Source organism: Phasianus colchicus, chromosome 14 (assembly GCF_987193195.1).
Source record: "Phasianus colchicus chromosome 14, bPhaCol1.hap1.1, whole genome shotgun sequence".
Classification (NCBI taxonomy): domain Eukaryota; kingdom Metazoa; phylum Chordata; class Aves; order Galliformes; family Phasianidae; genus Phasianus; species Phasianus colchicus.
Genome location: NC_143449.1, coordinates 18,474,050 through 18,490,939, shown reverse-complemented (window position 1 = coordinate 18,490,939; position 16,890 = coordinate 18,474,050). Strand labels below are relative to the sequence as shown.

Here is a 16,890-nt window from a genome sequence, read left to right as displayed (position 1 = left end):
ACCCTTCTGCAGGGGTGGGTGGGTGAGTGGGCTGCCCCCCCCATCCCGCACAGCTCACTCACCCCAAAACCACTTTCCCAGTTACACCTCCCTCCCTCCACCTCCCCCCCCCCCCAATGGGCAGAGCACTGGCAGCATGGTGTGACACTGGGACAGCCAATGGCACGGGCAGAGCAGCCACAAACCCCTCCCTGTGGCTGGCAGGGCCCCCCCTGTGCCACCCGCTCCTCCGAGACTGATGTCCCCTCGCCTTGCAGTGTGGGGTGTGACGAGGGACTTTCCCTTCCTAGGGACAGTCACTCATGTCACCCCCCTCCCCATGGTGGGGATCTATGGGATTGCAGCAGTCCGGGCAGCAAAGGGTTAAGGCGTTGCGTCAGGAAGTCTCTAAGAAACGGTCGATTTGTTGAAAATGTAAAAATAACAGAAGCGGCTGCTGGGCTGAGCGGGGCTTTCCCAGCGTGGGGGGACGCTGGCACAGCCCATGGCAACTGTGCCCCAACCACAAAGCATGGTGCAGGCAGCCCCACATCTCGGGGGTGGGGTGGGGGAAGGGATGGGAATGGGATGGGATGGATGGGGTTGGGGAGGGAATGAGGACAGGGAGGGGATTGGGGGTGAGGATGGAGAAGGCGATGGGATGGAAATGGGATGGAATTGGATGGGATGAGGATGGGGAAGGTGATGAATAAGGGATATGGCTGGGTATGGGATAGAGATGGGGGTGGTGGGTGTGACTGATGGGATGCAACAGGGATGGGAAAGGGGATGGGATGGGATGGGATGGGATGGGATGGTGTTGGGATGGGACAGTGATGGGAATAGGATGAAGAGGGGATGGGCTAGAATGGGGATGGGATAGAGATGGGGATGAAATAGTGATGGGGATGGGATAGAGGAGGGATGGTGTTGGGATGGGATGGGATGCAGCAGGGATGGGGATAGGACTAGGATAGGATGAATGGGAATGGGATGGGAATGAAGATGAAGATGGGCTGACAACAGGGAAGAATCACTCTCCTTCCACTCTGCCCTATCAGTGCCAGGAGCCTGACCTAACATGGGGGCATGTGGGGTCTCTGATGGAGAAAAGGGGCTCTGCAAGCCAGGAACGCAGCCAGAGCCAAAGCAGTGCATGATGCAAGCCCTGAGTGCCCACAGTGAGCCTCCAAGTCAACCCCAGGGACTCTGGGGGGCTACAAGCCACCCCAACGGCTGCTCCATGCAAAATCCTCTTCCATGGTTTAAACCAGCAGGGGGAAAAGGGAGGGAGATTTAGAGTTGGCATTACAGACAAGTAGGGAAGGATGCTGAGCAAGGGCACGGCTTACAGCAGAAGGAGGAGAAAAGTGCAGGGAGACGTGATTGCCTGAACGCTGCCTGAGTTAATGGGCTCTATTTGGGGAGATAAGGGGCTGTGAGCTGTAAACCTGCCCAGGAAAGCCGACTTCCTCATTCCTGAGCAGAAAGGGAGATGCACAGAAAGGCAAATAACACCGGAGCAAATTGCTCGATGACAAACAGGGACCTGAGGTCCAGACGGCTGCCCCAGGGGACACACAGGGCTCCGGTGTGGGCTCTGTGCAGACGCTTCCACCCCGGGGACCGTGGCGTAATGAATGAGCGATGCGAGTGCCAGGGATTAGCCAGGATTTAGGGGCCTGTGGGACCCGGCCAATTTGGTTTAATTGATCATTAGAAGCAGCGTTAATCCCTGGGAAAATCAGTGTGGGAAAGGCAGGCGCCTGGGAGGACTTGGCTGAGGTGTGCAGGAGCGCAGGAGGCAGCTCCTTTCCTTCACCACACTCCAGCCAGAGCCTCCCCAAAAAGGCACCCGACCCCCAAACCCCACTGCAGTGCAGTGCAGTGCCACTGGGCTGGGTTATTCATTCTCCAGGAGGAAACCTTTGGACTGCACAAAGTGTGCAGAGAACCGGGGCTGGCATCCTGCCCTCTGACACCACTGGTGCTTGTTTCGCAGCAGTACATCGGTGGGATGCAAGCATGTGGGTTCCATCCTGGGAAGCTCCCATCATTAGGATTTCCTAACATCTTCCCAGCAGCATGGGTACCCCTCTGGATGCTCCTTGTGAGCATCCCCAGAGCATCTCGCAGTGTCCCCAGAGCACCTCCATCCCCATGCTGACCCCACACCAGCACACAGGACCCGGCCGGCGCGCCGACTGCCGGCTTCCTCTCAATTAACCCAATTAATCTCGCAGGGCTCCAGCCATGCAGCAGCTCTGCAGCCTCTGCCGCCTGGATCTCCCTGCCCTCCCGTCCACCTGTGTTGTGTAACATGGGGATGAGAACAAGGCAGAGCCGTGCTGTGCCTGTGAAGCTGCCGCCCAGTGCCATCCCGCTGTGCCCAGCAGCTGTAGCAGCCGGTGGAGTGGCACATCAAAGCCCTCCCGGCTCAGCTACCTCAACCAGCAGCAGGGGTTTGGCTGGGAGACCTGCAGGGATGGGGCTCAGCATCCTCCTGCTCTGAGCATCCCTGCTGCGGGTTGGCCATGTGGCATGGGCTGGTGACAGAGCGTGGCATGACGTGGGGACACGAGGTCTGCGCTCTGGTGCACGAAGGATGGATGCAGAGCACAGACCTATGCTGATGGGATGATGCTCTGAGCTTCCCATGCATTGAGAACCCGTGAGCTCCAGCTCAGCATCCCTGTGCCAAAGGGTCAGAGATGCTGAGGGCAAGTGTGGGGAGCAGAGTGGGCAGAGCTTTGGGGAAGTCGCTGACAGTTGTCCCTGCGCTGGTTGTCATGGGACAGAAAGCAGGATGTACAGAGAGCCTGAGTGACAAAACATGAAGCCACCAGCTTGGGAAGATGGGGTAATTATTGTGATTGTTGTGATGTTGTTACCATAGCAACAACAGCTACTGTTTTCTGAAACTGCACCAGGGCTGGCATCACCGCCACCAGCGCAGCAGTGACACTCAGTGTCCCTCCAGGTGGGTGCTGTCCTCCAGGAACTGCCCCCAGCCCTCAGCACCCCCCAGCACCTCCTGCATGCTGTGTCACCACCCTGCATTGCTACTTCCCACCCCAACCCACTCCCAAGGCACTCCAAAACCAGGACATTTTCTTTCTTCCTATTTCCACTTTTATTTATTTCTTTATTGGTGATGATTTTTATCCAAAGCCAACAGCCTGACTAACCTAAACTCTGAGCCTCCAGCTTGCCATTCCCCATAGTCCCCAGCAAGCGCAGAAGAAGCCCTGCCATCAGTGCAGAAGAACACTTGTTTGCTCCCCTAACACCACTCTGCGCCTCTCCAGGTGTTTGCAATGCAGATGACGTTTGCCACGCGCAATGCGCCGAGTCCTGCGGGGGGAATGTCGGAGTTTGCAGCTCTCCATGCCCTTCCAGGAAGGACTGCGGATGCTCCGGGCCGTGCCGCTCACCCTGCTACCATGTTTGGGTGTTTTTGTGGCCAGCTGCTGACTCAGAGCCATTCGCAGGCGGTGTTTACACGGCCGTGACGGAGGCAGTGCTGTGGCTGTGCCCATCCTGGCTGCAGGACTCGTGCCGGTGACATTGAGGGACTGCGGTGCGCAGCTCCAAAGTGGGTCATCCGGGGGCTGCCTGCAGGCAGGATCTGCCCGGCGACCTATTTTTCCCATACCCATTCCCAATGGCATGCAGTCCCTGTGCCCGTGGCCATGTTCCCGTCACGCCGCAGGCATTCCGCGTGCCTCCACAAGCTCGTGTGCCATCGGGGCTTCTTGAAAACCTCTCGACAAGCACAGTCAGCAGGAAAAGCATCCCAAGCCTGCAGGGAGACCAGGGCAGTGGGACCCACCTGGGGCCCTGCGCATGGAATGTTTTTTGGGTGAGAAGATCCCCAAAATGGGCTGCTCCTCATCATCATCCCCTCCCCGAGCGATGGGAAGCAACTCGCCCTCCATCCTGCCCACAGCCGGTGTTCCCCTTCCCACACCCATATGCCTCATAGCCCGAAATAGCTGAAAAAGGCCAAAAATAACCCATTCCATGCCCTGGGGAAGGCGGAGGAGCACGTGTAAGCATAGGAAAGGACCGTCCCCAAACACATCCCTCAAATCCATCCCTTGTGGGTGCAGTCAGAGCACGGCTGCCTCCTCCTGCTGACACACAGCCCCACACAGCCTACCCGCAATGTTTGGGGCTGTTTGCTGCCCGCTGCCCGGCTACCAGCCGCTGAGTCACCATGCATCCTCCCCACAAGCAGGAAACCCGCTGTCAGCTCTGCCACGGGCACCCCACAACTCATGGCTCTTTCTGGGATCGGGGAGATGGTGACGTCTCAGCCTCCCCAGTCCCAATACCAAGCGCACCAACACCAGCCCTCCTTCGCTATGGGGAAGGAGCCATGCTGTGCTCCCCCCATTGCCGCTATGGGGCAGCCCCACAGCCCCGTTCTGCCCCCCAGCCTGCAGCATCTGGAAGGGATCAGTGCTGTGGATGAGGGGAGGGCTATAAATAGCAGCCGGTTCCCAAATCTCAGATTAAAAACAACAACAACAAATCAAAAGCGGAGCACAAAGTGCTGGCTCCTCTGCCCTCCGTATTTATGTACTTAGAGCCTTTTTATTTTCCCCTGTTCCTCACTTGTTTTCAATCTCTCCTCCGCACTGTGATGTTCCAGAGCTGTCTTCTTGCCCACTGGGCAGGATCCCAGGGACGCATTTCTTGGAAGGCTGCAGTTCCATTGGTTTGTCTGAAAACGAGCAGCAGCAGCAAAACCCCAGGACCTTTTTTCTGCTGGTTCAGCCCAAGGAGGAGCTCATCTCACAGCCGTGGGGCCAGAGGAGACCCCATCTCCCACCAAAGCACTGAAACAAGGGGGAGAGGCTTAGGGTCAGGGTGAGGGTTAGGGGTTGGTGTGGATGTGTTGATTCCCACTGGGGCTGTTTTGGTGGAAGGGCTGAGGTTTGGCAGCACAGCCTTTGCTTGGGAAACAACCTCGTAAATCTGCTTAACGCGGGCACTGAATCACTCCTGCTCCTCTGCCTTTGAGCTGAGCCATCCCTGCCCTGAGAAGGTGCTAAAAATCAACGAGCAGTGCCCCTTGAGCAACCCAACAAGGTGACATGTGAGGCGGTTTTGCCAGGGGATTCAGGAGCAAAGGATGGCAATGACAAAGCCAGAGGATGCCATGAGGCCAAGGGATGGGGAGAGGGCATATTTAGGTTAAACATAAGGAGAAAATGACCTAAGGAGAAATTATAAGGTTGGGGATGCTCCCTCTGTGACACTGTGGTGACCCTCAGCGCCCTTCTGCAGGGCTGCAGGGTGACCCAAACATCACAGCTCCACGGTTGCAGCCCTTGGTCCCCCCAAGCATAAGGCTCAGGTCTTCCTTGAAGGCTTTGGCTGCACGGTGACCACTCAGCAATCTCAGTTTTCCTTTTAGAGACAACACAGAAACTGTGATTTCCTGCGTTCCCAAGCAGGGTGGGGGGAAAAAGAAAAACTTGGAAACTTTTCTAAATATACGCTCAGAGCATCCGCAAAGGAAACGTCACTGGAAAACGCTTGGCTCAAATGAATCAAAAGCAAAATCCCATGGTGACCTATGGGGTTGCACGCTGGGAACCATGTGGGGTGCCCCCACAGCACGTCCCAACCCCATCATCCCAAGGAGAAACTGGGTGAGCTGCAGTGCTGCTGGCACAGCACAGAGTGGGGCCGGGCTGAGCTCAAGGTCGACGGCTGTAAATTCCTGGTTATTTTTAGCTGTGGGTGAGCAGCTGGCGGAAAACAAGAGGAAGAACAGCTGGGATGCAGAGAGGGAGCAGGGCTGCATCCCGGTGATGGGTTGGATAAATAAGGGTGCAACCTGCAGGGGTGGAAGGGATGGGTGCTGGGGGTGGAAGGGTGGTCTCGTGTGCCATAAAGCTGCAGGAGGATGAAGCCCTGAGAGGATGTTGCAGTGGGGTGGGAGCACCATCGGTCAGCATCCCGTGGGAATGGTGTCTATCTCTCACTCCCAGAGCATCACGGCTGCAGCAGGATGTGCCTCTGAGCATCACGGCCACGTCACTGGATGGGGACAGCAGTGTTCATTCTCTGGTGCTAAAAGTGGGATAAGGACAAGCAGGGCATGAGCACCTCCAAAACAGAGGGGTTTCTGTGAAGCAGCCACCACTGAGCAGCATCTCCACGTCCCAGTTGTGGGCACAGCACTCCAACTCCCCAGCTCAGGTCTGTGTGCAGATCCCGGTGCTGGCAGCAGCCCTGGGGCCGGGTTGAGGCTGGGAGGTGGCACGGGGGTCTTCCATGGTGCCACCCAGCAGATGTCACTGCTGTGCCTTTCACCGTCATCCCATCAGCAAGCAGGTCCATCACCAGCAGAGGACTGAAAACAGCATTAGCTGCTAGGCCTGCATTCATGAGACACTCCTATGGGACCTCTATCTGGCTGAACCCAACATCAGCCCCATGCAGCCCCATGGTGGGGGGCAGCTCTCGCCCATCCCCATCCCCTAAGACCCAACTCACAGCCCATGGGCCAAGGCAAGGTGCTGGCAGAGGTCGGTGCACGAGGCACATCCAACCCCACACCAGAGCTGGTGGATACCCAGTCCCATTCCCAATGAGTCACCAGCACACAGCTGCTGCCCTGCTCTTTCCCAACCGGGTGCAGAGGAAGGAAGCAACATGTCAGCAGGACTGCTGTTTGCAAACAGCACAGCGTGCACCCAGGGCTGTGCACGACAGCGTGGCTATACTTAGCTGTCTGCATGCCCTGCACAGCCCGTCCCTCTGATGTGCAAAGCCTGGTGCACGACTTGCTGCCTTCCCTACCCAAGGGAAGAGCGCATGGAGAGATGGGGCTGCCAGGTCTCCAAAATTGCACTGGCTTCATCCAGAGGCAGTAGAGCATCCTTGGCACTGCACAGCTGGCTCCTGGGCACGGCGTGCAGGATGTGCTTGCCTGCCAGCAGCCAGCGTTGGTGTTGGAAACCTCTTGTTTTCAATCTTGTGTGAGCAGGGAACCCAGCCCTGCTCCGGGACACAGTGAAATTACAGCCATACGGAAACAATTAGCAGGGGGGAAAAGGAAGAAGCTTTGCTTGGTTGGCACATAGAAGAAAACAGAGCCCACGAGGCAGGCCAGCTACCTCTGTGCTGGGAGAAAATAACCCCTGTGTGCAAGAAGAGCATAGAGATGGGGCTCACAGCTGGAGGGCTGAGGTTGTGGGGTTTGTTCAAGGATGGAAGGGACAGAATGGACACTGCAGTGGGAGGTCTTTGCCCTCTGCACATTCCTAGAGAGGAGAACCCTTGCTTAGCAGTGCCCCTGCAGCTCCCTGCTCTTCGTTTGGGACAGGAGCACCCGGGACAGGGGCTTTGCAATGTGGGCTGTGCCTCTCTCACGGGGAAAGTCTGACGCAATTTGCTCTGCTGGCAACTTGCACTCAATCTTTCATCAGCAGCCCTCCGGGAGGGGAGTCCCATGGAGCAAATACCTGGGATGTGCTGGGGAACAGCTAATCCAGGTTTGCCCTGCCCGGCAGCAGAGGAGGAGCAGGGCAGGTGAGATGGGGCTCAGGGTGCTGACACCCCCACCAGGTACAAAGCCAGCTCTGAAGCCCAGGAATCTGTAGCACAGGGCAGAAAATCCCATTCTGGGGGGCACAGAGACCACCTCATGCACCTCAGGGTATGGCACAAAGCCTCACCTCCCACCTGTGGTGTACCCATGCCTGAGCCAGCTGGCAGCCCCATGGCCAAAATGAGTGGACCAACCTCCCACCCCAGCCAGGACTGTTCTGTGTCCCATTCAGCTCATTCAGGACCATTCTGTGTCCCATTCAGCTCATTCAGGTGGCTGCTTCCATTCCCTGTCCCCTCCCTTGCCCACGTACGGATGGCTTTTGGGTAGGAAATGATGGATTCCTTCCTTAGTTCCAAGTCTGAACGTTGTTTTCTTTGTGCATCTTCTGGTTTTGTTTCTCTTCTTGTGGAAAATTCCCAGCACTCGCCTGTCCTGGAAGCCCAGCGGGGAAGTGAAAGCAAACACTGTTATTGGACGGGGCTGGAGGAGCTGGGAATGTAGCTGACCCCAAGCACATGTCCCACCGCCAGCCCTTGGCTGAGCCTTTTGCAACAACTGGGCGTCTACATGCCATCTCTTAGCTTTCCCTTCCCAGCTCACTATTTTTTAATTAGCTGCAGAAATCCCAACCCAAGCCATGGTTACCTCAGCTTGAAACAGCACAAGTGTTTAGTGAAACATCCAGTAGCCAGGATCCCTGTCCTACATGGATCCTTATCCTGCACGGATCCCCCACCCTGCGTATATCTCCATCTTATATGGATCCCAATCCTGCATGAATCCCCTGTCCTCCATGGCTCCCCTTCCTTCATGCATCCCTACGGATCCACGGGTTGACAGTCAGACTAGATGATCTTAGGGGTTGGGTCTTTCCCAACCTTAATGATTCCATCCTACATGGATCCCCCATCCTACAAGAAAGTCTTGCAGGAGCTGGGATAGGCACAATCAGCAACCCGTGCAGGAGGAGCATTGGGGTGAGGATCTCTGCCCCATGGGGACACATCCCTCACCTCCTCATGGCCCCAGTGCTGCAGCTGCAGCAGCGCTGTGCCCAGGAGCTCCGTCCGGCTCCCACCCGATAATTATAGCTCAGCTGTTTATATACCCAGTGTGTTGGTGCAGGAAGGAAGACGGCGGGGCCACGTAACCCGGCTCCCCACCCCTTCCCCACTTCCCCCTCCCACCCGCACCCCTGCGTGTGAATTCAGCCCTTGTGACGCTGCGGCACAGCCGGGGGTTTCAGGGCCCAGTTTCTCCTTTCCTGTAAGGGACAACTGTGAGATGTCTGGGATGCCCCCGTGCTGCACCTTTTGCAGAGGGGCAAGGGCAGACATAGCACCTTCTGAGTGCTTGACTTGTTTAGGGGTACAGAGGAGCATCCCATCCCCATGCACTGCTCAGCCACACGCTGCTTCCCCGTCGGCTGTGCATCCCGCAGGGAGGCAAAACCAAAGGCCACGTCCCATTGCCACTGAAGCACCCGGGATCAGTCCCCATCTCCATCCCATTCCCTCCGTTCTCCCTCAGCAGACCCAGTTCATGTGCCAGGGGTCCAACAGCGCGCAGCGATTCCACATGGCACGCTTGTCTGTAGGAACAAGAACGGGAGCAGGGAACAGGGATGGGGACAGAGATGGGATGGGTTGTGCCTCTCCCTCGCTGCAGGCCAGCTGCAGCCCAGCCAGCGCCTTCTGGTTTTGTTTGTGCTGTTAGATAACTTCGAAAGCAGAAGCTGGAAGGGCTGGCGGCTGAACAGTTTGTTCTTTCTGGTTTGTGCGCGCCGCTGCCTGCAAACCGCAACGCCTGAGCGCCGCGATGCTGCAACCACAGCCCTGTGGTGTGAGCCAGTGCACAGCCCGTGCCCCCCAGTGATCCCTACCCTAAGCATCCCGCTGGTGAGGGATCCTGTAGGATCACCAGGATGTGGGCATGGGATGCTGGGACTCCTCTCCCAGAGGATGAGATCTGACCAGGGATTGAATAACCCCATTCTGGGACATGTTTGCAGGGGGGACGCTGGGAGATGAAGGGCAGGGGCTCACTGTCACCGAGCACAGGGTGTCCTGGGAGCTGCAGGAGGCAGAGGCAGGAGGAAAGCTGCATGCTCTGTGCTTTCACTCTGCCTGGGAGGAGGGCATGCTCAGGCTCCAGCTCTGCTTGTGCATCTTCCCACCCCGCAGTGCCCTCCATCCCTTCTGCTCCAGCTGTTAACAGCAGCGCCTTGGGAGCCCTATGCAAGGAGACCAAAGGAACTAGGGAAAAAAGAACAAAACAAAACAAACAGCACATAGGATTTCAAAGCAGGGAGGTGTCTTTAGAAAGACTTCCCAACCTTGAGTGCCCTTTGGCTTCCCAGCTGTGGGGTCGCAGGGTTGTGGCTGTCCTTGCACAGGGATAAGGAGCGCAGCCCAAGGCGCTGATTCACCGCCGTGCATGGCTGTGCTCGCAGGGAGGAGCGAGGCAGTGGCATGCAGGGTGAGATAAGGCAGGGTGCTGCAGCACGGCTCACTGCAAGCCCTGTCCTCTGCTCCAGACCCACAGGTGCATTTAAGGTCAGGCACAGGAGAGGCTGCATGGATGTGCTGCTCCCAGCCACCTCCCGCACAGCAGGACAGAGGGCTCGGGTACCCCATGGGACTGCAGTTCTCACAGGCCATCTCTGAGCAGGCGGCTGGGAACAGGGGGATGGCTCCTTGTGAGCAGTGTTATTTTTAACTCCCAGTTCCTCTCTCGGTTTTGCTGTCTGCCAAGCCTATAGGTTTTTTATCCCTGCTGTTTTGAGGCTGTGCTGGGCCTTTTCCCCGTGGCTCAAAGGGATGCAGCGGTCAGAAGGAGAGGAGGGCTACATAGGACGGGTGGTGCTGGGAAGGCTCCCCAAAGCAAGCAGAGAGAAGCACGTGCCCTATAGCATCAGCTGCATGCCCACATCCCCCCCAAGCATGCCAGCAACACGAGATCCCACACGTGGTGTGACAGCACATCCTGCACCCCTTGGCATGGGGAAGTGCTTTGTGGGGGGAAAGGAACGCCCTGAGACTGGGATCCTGCAGCCCCAGAAACGTCCAGGCTTTGATCTGCAGAAATGCATTGAGCACTGGGACATGCCTCTCTGCACAGATCCCAAAGCTCTGAAAGATCCAGAAGCTGCTGTGGGACGGACGCCCACCGGGACCTCGGCCAGCTCGAACCTTCCAGACTGTCACGCCGAGCCCTGTCCCACAGCACTGCAAGGACTTGGCTTGCACAAGCATCAACCTTTCCCCCTCCCGGGTCACGAGACATAAACAGCCCTGATTGGAAGCTGTTTTTTCCTCTTTTTTTTTTTTTTTGCTTTATCAGGATCTTGCTGAGATAGACGGTGTTCTTGGTGAGTGGGTCATGTTTGCACAGTGGTTTGTAAATGCAATTCCTTATGTAAGAGCACAGGGTTGCTCCAGGGGCTCGCCTGGGCAGCACGCATGTGCATTGCCATCTGCAATATGAGCACCGTGTGCATCCAGAGAGCATCAGCTCCCATCTCTGAAGGTGCACTGAATGAGCATGAAGATTCACAGCCTCTGCTCAGGGTGTGAAGGGCTGCACGCTCGCTGTCCCTGCTGCCAAGAGCCTGGGCTTGCTCCAGTAACCCAGCTCCTGAAGGTCGCTGGCTCAAGGCTGGGCTTGCGTCCCGGCTGCCTGTTTTTATTATTGACTGTCCTTATCATCGTGTGGTGAGAACAGCCCGTCCCAAGCATGCCTGCTGTTTCTTCCGCTGCCTTTTGCCCAAGCTGTGCTTCTCCCCAGCACCCTGCCTTGTGCCAATGACCAGCCTGGCGTCACCGAATGTCACTGTGCTGTCACTGCACTGTCACCAGTGCTGGAGACCTGGGGGAAACCTGTGCGTCAGGAATTGCTGATCTGGCTTTGGGGGACTGACAGGGAACAGGCAGAGGGACTGCAGGGTGGCAAAGTCTCTCTGCGAGAAAGGGGCAAGGCCAGGGAGGAGTGGAAGGGAGGAAAAAAGGGAGGTAAGAGAGAGAGAAATGGGTGGAGAAGAGAAAGAGAAACAGAAAGAATAACTGAAAGAGATGGAGAGAGTGAAAGCAAGAGGGAAAGTGGGAAGGGAAGGGAAGGGAAGGGAAGGGAAGGGAAGGGAAGGGAAGGGAAGGGAAGGGAAGGGAAGGGAAGGGAAGGGAAGGGAAGGGAAGGGAAGGGAAGGGAAGGGAAGGGAAGGGAAGGGAAGGGAAGGGAAGGGAAAAGAAGGGAAAAGAAGGGAAAAGAAGGGAAAAGAAGGGAAAAGAAGGGAAAAGAAGGGAAAAGAAGGGAAAAGAAGGGAAAAGAAGGGAAGGGTCCTTTAACTCCCTGCCCAACTTCTGCAACAAACCAAGTGCTGATGGAGCCCCTCAGCAAACTTGAGAGCTGGACATCAGGGCCTGAAATGATTCCCAAAAAGAATAGTTGGGATCTCTGCCCTTCAGGCTCCTTTAAACCAAGCAGGAATGTCCCAAACTGGGGGGCCCCGTGCCACTCCATGGTTTGGGAGCACAAAGCACCATCTACATGAGCATCCCTATGCCAGTGGCTTTCCCATGCAGACCTGAGGAGGAAGGCTCTCAGAAAGGCTCTCTCTTGCACACCATGTGGGGTGAATGCAAAAAGGAACTCCAAAGAGATCTCCATCCCAAGGACAAAGCAAGTCCTGGGGACATGGAGTACACCCTCAGGACAAGGTCCTTATTCTTGGAAAGCAATAACATCCTTGGAAAGGGAAAGCTAAGGACACAGCGTCTCCATGGGGATGGCTGGATTGCCTTGGGCTTAGTGGCACCCTATTCCAGCCCTACTGCTGTGCCCCCTGCCTTGACTAGTGCCCAGGACAGGGTTGTGCAGCAGGGCTGATAGGGTCAGACAGAGGCAGCTGGGACACCAACAGACAAGTCTTCACCTCACTGGGTCAATACCCGGCCGGGCGAGATGTACTGTGCCGAGAGTGGAAAATTCCTGTTGCCTCGCCGGGCACTCCCTGCAGCCCCAGCACACAGCTGCGTCCCACAGGACTTGGCATGCCCTGCAGTGTTTATCAACACCGTTGCGCAAGGGCCGTGGCACGCAGCTTGGCAGGGCCATGGGGCTGCTTGGGCAACCAGCTCTGCCGAAAGCCAGCACTCTTGGGAAAGTCCCCCAGCCTGCACGGGCGGCCAGGCACACCTATGTGTCCAATGGCACGATGTCACCAACACAAAGGCCATTGGCATCTGGTGGCCACCAGCTTTTTGGCATCCCAAATTCAAGGCAGTGAGCCCTGAGGTTTGCAGCAGATCCCTTCTTCTCCCTTGCAAACACGCTGGGCTGGTCTCTCTTACAAGGCACACAAACATCATCAGTTCAGCACTGGTCCCACTGGTTTGTTGCAGCCTCGCTGTGCTATTGGGATGCTCCATCTCATGTGACCCTCCAAAACATGAGACAGAGTCATTCCTTGAGGCACTGTTCAACTGTGGGATCCACAGCAGAGATCCAAGCTCATGTGCCCATGGATGCACCCATGTGGGACCTATCCTCATCACACATTGGTGTCCTGAGGTCCCCACCAGCTTCTCAACACCTTTCCATGGCTCTGGATTCATCCGCAGGACTATATGAGACCTCAAAGTGCTGGTGCCCCTTGCCCAAGGTGTGCAGCTCCCTTCTCAGTGGGGAAACCCCTTGGAAGGGCTGGAGGCCTCAGAAGGAGCATGGACACGGTGGCAGCACATCAGGGTGATGTGCCAGGAGTCTGCTGAGGAGGAACAATGCCAGGAATGCTGTTCTGCACTGCCAGAGACATGCTGGAGCCCAGGTACCAGCTCTTTTTGGAACCCCCAGCTGCACCCCAAAGCCCTGCTAAAGTGGAAAGGGTTGGGAGGTTTTCTGGGATGGGTCCCAAAGCACAGCCCCCCATAGCCCCTCAAAGGGGCCAGCAGCAACCCCGGGGCATCAAGGGCTTGCAGCAGGGCTGAGGGCATAGAGACCAAGGTAGGGGCTGCCCACCATGGGGATGCATCCAGCAGAAGAATCCTAAATTTAGGGTCCTCCTGACCCTTCCCAAGGCCCGCTGGCAGCTGGAGGCGCAGCGCAGAGCAGGCTTTGCATGAGCCAGCCAAGATGTTCATCGGAGCAGAGGCATGCATAAACATTTTGCTTAATAAAGGACTCTGGGCGAACACAGTGTACTCTGGCTCCGTGCAGTGGGAACAGCTGTGGCCCTGCGGGGCCAGCGCAGGGATGTCGAGGCGCGGTGGCAGAGCGACCTCGTATGGCAACAGCACAGTCAGCGGGCGCCCCGAGCCACAGGACACCCCAAAACATCCCAACCCTGCACCCATCTGGCACCTCAGCCCGATTTTGGGACGCACATCGGGATGCTCTGTCTGAGAACTGCTAGCCGAGGTTGAGCCAAGGATGTGGCACATAAAGCAAATCTCGCTTTCCATCACTTGTGGCTTGCTGCAAATCTGATTTCCAAGAACAGAAGCAGCCCGGTGCACACTGCTTTTCTGCGAATGCAGCCCCTCCTCGGGGTGATGGGCTGAATCCAGCCTGTGCTCCCTCACATGGGGTCTTCGGGGGAAGAAGTTCCATTCTGTAGCTCTGGATATGCGCTCAGTTCGGGTGCGGGGATCTGAAGCAATGCCAGGGGATTCCTCCCTGCACTCGATGGTTATTCAACAGGCACAGAGCACAGCAGGCAGCCAGGCTCCTGGCGAGCAAACAAGGAGACGTGACAGAAATGCAGGGCACAGCATCGCTCAGCGGCGGTAAGGCTAACAGCAGGCACGGAGGGACCTGCAAACTTGGTGGGTTTGTATTTATTTTAATAGGAAGTAAAGTGTCCGAGGTGCTGTGTTTCAGTCCTTTCTCTCTTCCCCCACCTCTGCATTGTTCTATATAAAGTGTTTTTCCTCATTTTATGGATAAATATTAAGCGACTCAGTTTGCAAAGGGAAGAATGACTCTGCTGGACTTGTTTCAATTTCCTGAAAGCTTTTTTTTTCTTTTTCTGCACCAGGGAACAGAGCAGCACAGCTCAGGGGAAGCAAACAGAACACGATGCCATCCACCAGCACACGCCTCTCTGCTTCCCACCATCCACCCCACAGCTCCTTGGCCAATCGGTGTTACCACACCATACACACAACGAGCAGAACCACCCCACCTTTCCACACGTTCTTGCTAATCTCTCGTGTTGATTTAAGCCGTTGCTAATAACAAAACGTCCGGGGATAATGACAGGCAGAAGTACCAGGGAAGTGAGAACCTGAATCATGCTTTTCTTCCACCTCGCTAGGTGACACATAGGGATGTGTGAGCTCCACTCTATGTTTCCAAGCTCCCTGCTCCTTGCTGCTTGATTTTTAATCGGACTGCAGTTAACCAGCAGTCATTGTGCCTATGGGGCATCACTTGCCTGTTGGGTTAATTTTAGTCATTGAAATACAGCCTTCATTTTTATCTGAGACCTCTCGGTACGTTATTTCTAGAGCATCTTCCATCTCATTCCTCCGTTTTTCATGGAAATGGAGCTCCTCTGGAATGTCATGAATTATGGTAGCTGCTCTTTTGGCTTCGCTCCCAGAAAGCTCAGAAGCAGCTCAAGCTGCCACCCGGGGCAGCACTGGCACACGGTGTGATTGGTGCTAAGTGCACTGGTGTGCATTGCACAGCTGCTCCTGATGAAGACAAAGATGGAGACACATTCCACAGCAAAGGTGCTGCCTGGAGGAGGTCTCTGCTGTGGTGGCAAAAGGAGCAGAGATCTCAAGAAGAAGTAAGCTTGCTCATACCTCTCTCTGCCAACAGCTGGGCAGGACTGGAGGGGAAAACAAGGGCAAACCTGCAGTAAAAAAAATGCCAAGAGCAACAGTGGGCTGGAGATCAGGAGGGATGCTCTGTCTGTGTCTCCTTCCACAGCACAGACCTCACTGCTCTGGCCTGGGCAGAAGCCTGGGGGCCATTTGCCTCACTCAGGTGCTCAGCTCTGGGGAGCTCTCCCCACTGCTAGCTCCTGCTGTGGCAACACAAAGGCTGCCAGGAGATTGCACAGCCCAAGTTTTAACACGCCCTGGCTCACCGTTTCCTCCAAGCAGGTAACTCTGGTGCTGCACGTGGTGCAAGCAGGAGAACACCTTTCTAACCTTGCCCTGTCGTAATCTGAGGGTGTGTGGGCGCTTCAATACTGCAGGGGAAAGTGCAAAAGCCACCTGAGGACTGAGATAAGGCACCTACACAGCGAGCCCAGCCATAGCAGGCAACAGCCGGCAGTCACCCTGCTTCGTGCTGCCGGGGCAGTGCTGGCAAAGGGAGAAAAAGGGTCAAAAAGAGAGAGTGGCTTAATGAAATCAGCAGGGGACAGGTATTCCCCTGCTTTGGGAGGGACTGCTTTGTTTTTTCACAGGAAAAGCTGTTTGACAACAGCTGGTCTAAAAATATCTCTGTGTTATCATTATGGCTTTGTTTTCTTGCTCAGCTCTGGCTCTGATGGGACAGAGGTCACCCAGCGTCCCCACTGGCAGCGCGTGCTGTGGGCTGGTGCTGTAAACGCCGACATAACAGCCATAAAAGGTTTTCCTCTGAAGAGTTTATCAGCGAGGTTGGGGAGGAGCTGCAATATCACAGAATCACAGAACGGTCCAGGTTGGAAGGGACTTCAAGGATCATGAAGCTCCAAATCCTGTGCAGCATACAGGGCCACCAACCTCAGCATTTCACACCAGCCCAGGCTGCCCAGGTCCCCATCCAGCCTGGCCTTGAACACCTCCAGGGATGGACGGGGCATCCACAGCCTCTCTGGGCAGCTGTTCCAGCACCTCACCACTCTCATAGGAAAGAACTTCCCCCTGACACCCAACCTCAATCTTTCCTCTGTCAACTTCAAACCATTTCCCCTTGTCCTGCAGTTATCTCCCCTTCCAAAGAGTTGATCTCCTTCTGTTTGCGGGCTCCCTCCAGGTACTGAAAGGCTGCAATGATTCACCCCACAGCCTTCTTTTCTCCAGGCAGCACGGGTGCCGCTTAAACGCTCGTTTTAGACACCACGGCTTTGGTTGTTTTATTTTATTTTGTTTTGTTTTGTTTTCTAACTCCCAGCATCCAGGAGCTGCAAAACCCCTGCTTTGCTCAGAGGGCGGTGACGCTTTGCCCCGCTACCCTGAGCTGGGGGTGCCCCAGGCCACCGGTGGGCCCTGAGCGGTTGGGGGGCACCCAGCTCAAGGCCGGGGATGGACACTAAGGCGAGCCATCCTGTGAGCGACGACTCATTCAGCGGCCGCCGCCATGTTACCACCACCACCACCGGTCACCAAGGCAACCGCCCCCCC

The 16,890-nt window shown here is 56.2% G+C and overlaps 1 long non-coding RNA gene across 2 annotated transcripts; it reads left to right on the top strand.

The window, feature by feature from the left end:
* The first annotated feature begins 11,102 nt into the window (after nucleotides 1–11,102).
* LOC149916054 (uncharacterized) lies at nucleotides 11,103–16,713 on the top strand. 2 transcript variants are annotated; one of them, XR_016471168.1, is made up of 4 exons: nucleotides 11,103–11,562; nucleotides 13,168–13,373; nucleotides 14,246–14,331; nucleotides 14,583–16,713. It is a non-coding gene; the product is annotated as an uncharacterized LOC149916054 (long non-coding RNA). The 2 variants fall into 2 exon arrangements; XR_016471167.1 differs by having other exon boundaries at nucleotides 14,246–16,713.
* Nucleotides 16,714–16,890: the final 177 nt, after the last annotated feature.